Here is a 6,456-nt window from a genome sequence, read left to right on the forward strand (position 1 = left end):
GGCTGCTGGGAACTACTACTGGTGCAGCCGGTGTCTCTCTCCACAAGACGCTCCTTCTCCTCAGGGACACAGAAGCCACAGGCATGGGGTGACCACCGCTGCCCACAGCATGGGGGCTGGAACAAGACGGATCTCTAAGGTCCCTTCCAACCCCGCCACCATCCACCATCTCCTACTGGGAGCTCTGAGATACTGGCAACTGTTAACACCTGGGAAGGCATCCCTGTTTCTCCACACGCCCAACGCCGGGACCCCTCTCCACCCGCTGTATCCCCTCACACACACACAGACACACACAGACAGACTGGCAGACAGAGACACAGACACAGACCCCCCCCCCCTCCCACACACACACACACAGACAGACTGGCAGAGACACAGACACAGACCCCCCCCCCCACACACAGACAGACAGACTGGCAGAGACACAGACACAGATACAGACACACACCCCCCCCCCCACCCCCCCCCCCCCCCCCACTCCTCTGCTCCTGCCCCACACATGCTCCCAGGGCCCGTTTCTTTTCAAACTCCCGCTTCACAGACGGAAAAGCCAACGGTGGGGGATGGCGGAGAGGGAGGGGGGGGGGGGAGGTGTTTGCCAGGGGCGTTTTCGGGGCGGGGGGACACCCAGCTCCGCTCCGCCCTGGGCTCTAAGGCCGAGGAGAGGCGGCCGAGGCGCCGCGCTCCGGGCTGGCTCGGAGGGGAGTGGGGGGACAGGTCCCACAGGCCGCACCCCGAGAGGCCGCGGGGACTCGGGACGGGACGAGGCTCTCAGTGGCCGTACGGTCTCGGGGCGGCTCCCTGACCTGGGGGGCGGCCCCTTGAACGGCGGCGAGGCCGCAAACAGCTCGGAGGGCGCCAAGGACCCCCAGCAGCCATTGGTGCACGGACCCCGGCAGCCTGCGGTGGAAACACACCCATCCTGCGCGACGCCCGGCACGGCCCCGCCGCCCCTCCCACGACCCTGCGGAGCAGCCCCTCCATGGGCTCCTACCGCTGCCTGTCAGGGGAGGGAGAGCCCAGGGAACCCAAGGGGCGGGGCCAGGGGCGGTCACGCTGCTCCCCCTCCCGCGGGCGGGGCCTCACTCGCCAGCACCGGGCTGGGTGGGCTGGGCCGTGTCCATCCCCCCGCCCCCGGCTCTGCCTCCTGCTTCCCGGCCGGCCGGCCCCTCCTCCGGCTGGGCGGGACGCTTCCCTCTTCCCTCGCCTTCGGAAAGCCCCGGGCGAGGCTTCGGCGGCTCTCTCCCCGCCCCCAAACCGCGGGGTCCGTGGCCCGGGGGACGCAGGTGGGTGGGACCGGCCAGTGGCCAGGCCCCTGGGCAGGTTCCCCCTCCGGTCTCCTCCCCCCGGCTCAGCGGGTGAGAGGACGGAGGCTCCCGGGGCTTACCGAGCCCTTTGCTCAGCGCTCTCCCGGCGCTCGGGGCCGGTCTCCTCTCCCGCTCCCGCAGTACCGACCGGCTCAGCCATGGCCGAAGGCTCGACTGAGCGAGAGCGGCGGGTGGGCAGGACGCGTGTCCCGGGAAACGGAGCGGGGAGTCCGAAAGCGTTTAACGGCCCCGCCCGGGACTGGCCGGACCGGCTGCCCGGGCAACGGCGACGCGCGACCGGCCGCCGAACCCGCCGGGACTTGACGAACCCGCCGGGAATTGCCGAGCCTGCCGGGAATTGCCGAACCCAGCCAGGGCCCTTCTCGGCGCGGGGGCACCAGGAGCTGCAGAACGGAGCGGGCGGGGGGGGGGGGGGGAAGAATTAAAACAGGAGCTCAGGAGCTCAGCGTGTGGAGCGAACGTTTGTGATCTGGGTACAGAGCAAACTGCACAGGCTGCTCCCACAGCACTGGTGTTAGAAATGCCAGTGGTCCTAGAGAAAGGTCTTGAGTTAGACACGTCAGTGAAACAGTCATTTCTTACACATTCTTGCCAGAGCGGGTGACCTAACAAAGTCGGCACACCTTTGGACAGAGTTTGTAGCACTTTTATACCATATCCTTATTCAAAAATCACTGTTATTCCTGGCAAGTTTTTTGGGTTGTTTGCTTTGTTTTTAAAGACATTTCCCCAAGTGTCAAAGTCACTCAAAGATTTCTTTAAGTGACTACAGATACCCCCTGACCACCGGGCTAGCTGGGTAGTGTCCCTATTATTCTTGTATCTCATGTGGGAATTAGTTCTTGCCTGGAAATGAATTCAGGTTCCAAAGAAAACCAGCTATTCAAAGCCAAAGGGATTCTGAAGGAGTAACTGATACTTGTTTCTGTTATTGGGCAACTCCAAACACAACTGCAAATAAACATCAACTTTCATTGTTGCTGCTTAAAAGCCTAAAGTATCTCTGGGAATAATGCCAATCAAAACAAAGAAGGTTTCTTGATGAAGGATAGTTTAAACTGCTTCACGAGTTTCCCATTGCACATTAAATGCTTTGTGCACCTAAGAAAGAAAAGAAGTAAAACCCACCCCAAACCATATTATCTCCAGCAGGGCCTTCAGAGCAAACAGAGAAGGAAGTTAAAACAGCAATAACAGGCGTGCAGCTATAAGGGTGCTATTTTTAATTTTCCTAAGCGCACAATAAAGAATAATCTTTATTACATTATATCACATAAACTGAGATACAATATTGCAAAAGGAAATACAGAAAATACATTTGGGGGGGGTGGGGATTTAATTTAAAAAACAAAAAGAAAATGGATCAGAAATCAACTGCACAGCATGCAAATAACAGAGTAAAAACAATTCAGTACCTTATCTGGCCACCACTGCAAGTCTTCTCCTAAAGAAACAGGACTCTGAACAGGTTAAGGAATTCTGGCTCCTCCTGTCTAACCGACAGCATCAGTACTTTAATACCCATATTTGCAGCCACACTGCACTAACTCAAGGTCTGGCAGAAGGCGATGAGAGAGCAGACAGGTTGGCAGCACCAGCGTGGGCTGCTCCCTCAGCAGAGCGCTGTGCACAGGCTCGGACATCACATGAATCCTTTCATCAGTCTGCCAGGGTGCTTCAGCGACAACACCACCTGTCAGTTGCTGAGGCTAAAGGGATTGTACAGTCGTGCCTGGACTGTCAGCAGTTCACCAGTGGCCTTGCCCCTGGTGTCAGTCCTCGTGGCACAGGCCCACCAGAAGCCTGGCAAATGGACGTTACCCACCTCCCAGAATTTGGAGGGCAAAAGTATGTCCGTGTTTGTCTAGAGCCCTTTTCTCTGGCAGTGTGGGGCTACTGCACAAAGGGGGATCTAGTAAACATGTCCAACGCCACGTGCGCTCTGCCACAGCAGCACCTGGGGTACCCCCTGAAATCAGACCCGACAGTGGCCCAGGATATACAGCACAGGCAACACAAACCTCCTGCCAGCTCTGGGGCATTCCCCATGTCACAGGGACACCGCACTCGCCCACAGGCCAGGCCATGGGGGAACGGAGGAATCAAACTCTCAAGCGTTTGCTTCACAAACAAAAAGGGGGAGGGAAGGACATCTCCCCAGCTGCTCGACTAAACAAAGCTCTTTCTCTTTTGAACCATTTAAGTCTGCCTCAGGACAGTTTGGCACCTCCAATGGTGAAACATGGAGTAGGTTTAAAAGGAGGTTTGGAAGGGATCAAAGAAAGTCAATGTCAGGTGTTAGGAAGAAATGAAGTTACAGGTACTAACTGGGGGAAGGAGATCTGCCTGTGTCATTACAGATACGGGAACCTAGTGGGGACCAGCCAAGTGGATAAAGCTGTGCATCCAGAAGAAAGCAAGCCTGCAGGAACCAGGACCAGATCCTGACACCAGGATCAGTCAAGTGTTCCAACTGCAGCCACGGTGGACTCAAGTTTTGTTCTGGGACATACTGAACTATTTGACAGTCTTTAAAATACGCCTGAAAATTAGTGAAACAGTGACTTCCCCACAGCCTAAGATCACTGACAATAATGGCTGCCTGTACCAGAAGAGAAGCTGCTGTAACCTACACCCAGACACTCCTGACACTCCTGACTGGCAAAGCAAACAAATACAACAGCAAAGGTAGCTAAGGCACTTGACCACAGATGTGGATTCTGTGAGACCTGCCACCTCACAGAATCCTGCAGCAACTGATCTCCTGTTCCTGGCTCACGGACACGGGTGTCAAGATTCTGATGGCACGTGCTGCAGGAATCTGTCTGACCACTCTCAGTCCATTCATGCCAGCATTCAGAAATTAACAGATCAAACACAAAAGATACAACAAGAAAAAGGACTCTTTGCAGTTAATATATCTGCTAGCATGGAGTTCTTCCAAAGTGACACAAGTGATGCTGTCCATAGATTGCAATTACAAGTTTCCTCCTTCAGTAACGTAGTTAGACACAATCGGATGGCCTCAGATCTGCTGCTGGCCAAAGAAGGAGGTGTGTGCATGGTAATACATCAAAGCTGTTGTGCATACATAAGTCAGAAAAAAGAAACTGAAACAGATTTAAATAATATGTGGAAGCAAACAAAGATTCTCTACCAAGTAGCTCAAGATGATACACCCTGGGGATTTAAAGTAGTCTGGAATCAGCTCACTTCCTGGCTCCCAAACTTTGCCTGGCTCAAACAACTTTTCACATTTGTTATTTTGAGAAGTATTTTACTTTTACTTTCTTGTGTGGGGATTCAATGTTCTTTGTGGTGTTATAAACAGATCAGTGTAACATATGGGGATTGGAGAAGAAATAAAATAAGACATGCCCTGAGTCCCAATCAAGCCCCACTATTCAGCTGCCTAAGCAGTGAGATAAAGGCAAGCATTTGAGGGTCCCCATTTGGCTTCAATGGAAAGCAGGAACCTGCCAGACATGCAGCAGGTGAAGAAGGCGCCTTGGTTGAGCCTGTACCAGGTTTTCCTGTTGGAAACACCTAATCCATAGATAAACAGGGGAGGGATTTCGGAGGGGAATATGGTATAAAAATGCTGTAAACTCTGACCACAGGTGTGCCTACTTTGCTCGGTCACCCTCTCTTGCAGGAAGGTATAATAAATTACTGCTTCACTAGTATGTCACTGTGAGTCCTTTCTTGGGACCTTTGGCATTTCTAACAAAGGGGAGTGAGCAAGCGGCGTGGTGGGCATTTGGCCTGTAGCCAGGGCAAAACCTCCACACACCCCACCTTAATCCCACCCAAAGCAGTGGGATTCATTCCAAGCTGCACACCCTTCTGCAGTTTCAGACACCCCACAGTTTCCCAAGGGACACCAAACCCCAGAAGAACCAGGGCTGTGAAATACCTCTGTCATGGGCGGCACCTGCTTGTAGCTGTTGAGCTTCCTGCCCATCAGGATGTTCTGCAGGTGGCTGAGGGCTGAGGAAAGAACACACAGAACAGGGATTTACAACCACGGCTGAGCTTCCCACAAGCAAACTTCCAAAGCTAATTGCTGTAGTTCCCCTTCCAAGCCCCCAGGATCATCTCAGACACACACAGAGCCACCGCAGAGCATCCCCCGCCTCTCCCAGCCAAGGCACCGCTAATTCTCCTGCCACACCGGGATAATTCCCTTCTGAGAGCTCCGTGCAAGGACTCACACAGGGGACCTGGGAACACCTTTTCCACCTTACAGCCCGTCCCAGCCAGAGCTGCTGGAAAACCTCTTTGCAGCGGGAGAGCAGCTGAAGCACCTGATGCGGTTTCCCTGGCACCGCTTCGCCCGCCATTCCCAGCAAGGGGTCACTGAGGGAAACCGGGTCTCCCGCTCACATCGTGCCAGGACAGCCAGCAGCGCCTGCACAGGCACCTTCCTGCCCTGGCCCTGCGCTCTGCACGGCTGCTGGGAACTACTACTGGTGCAGCCGGTGTCTCTCTCCACAAGACGCTCCTTCTCCTCAGGGACACAGAAGCCACAGGCATGGGGTGACCACCGCTGCCCACAGCATGGGGGCTGGAACAAGACGGATCTCTAAGGTCCCTTCCAACCCCGCCACCATCCACCATCTCCTACTGGGAGCTCTGAGATACTGGCAACTGTTAACACCTGGGAAGGCATCCCTGTTTCTCCACACGCCCAACGCCGGGACCCCTCTCCACCCGCTGTATCCCCTCACACACACACAGACACACACAGACAGACTGGCAGACAGAGACACAGACACAGACCACCCCCCCCTCCCACACACACACACACAGACAGACTGGCAGAGACACAGACACAGACCCCCCCCCCCCACACAGACAGACAGACTGGCAGAGACACAGACACAGATACAGACACCCCCCCCCCACTCCTCTGCTCCTGCCCCACACATGCTCCCAGGGCCCGTTTCTTTTCAAACTCCCGCTTCACAGACGGAAAAGCCAACGGTGGGGGATGGCGGAGAGGGAGGGGGGGGGGGGAGGTGTTTGCCAGGGGCGTTTTCGGGGCGGGGGGACACCCAGCTCCGCTCCGCCCTGGGCTCTAAGGCCGAGGAGAGGCGGCCGAGGCGCCGCGCTCCGGGCTGGC

At 55.6% G+C, this 6,456-nt stretch overlaps 1 long non-coding RNA gene across 1 annotated transcript in view; it reads right to left on the minus strand.

The window, feature by feature from the left end:
• The window catches only part of LOC311204677, a 308,506-nt gene extending 303,223 nt beyond the window's left edge, over positions 1 to 5,283 (minus strand). Inside the window, exon 1 of the long non-coding RNA XR_014618088.1 lies at positions 5,248 to 5,283. This is a non-coding gene — a long non-coding RNA (uncharacterized lncRNA). The remainder of the gene's footprint in view (positions 1 to 5,247) is intronic.
• Positions 5,284 to 6,456: the final 1,173 nt, after the last annotated feature.

Source organism: Gallinula chloropus (assembly GCF_964237585.1).
Source record: "Gallinula chloropus genome assembly, contig: HAP1_SCAFFOLD_145, whole genome shotgun sequence".
NCBI classification, from domain to species: Eukaryota; Metazoa; Chordata; class Aves; order Gruiformes; family Rallidae; genus Gallinula; species Gallinula chloropus.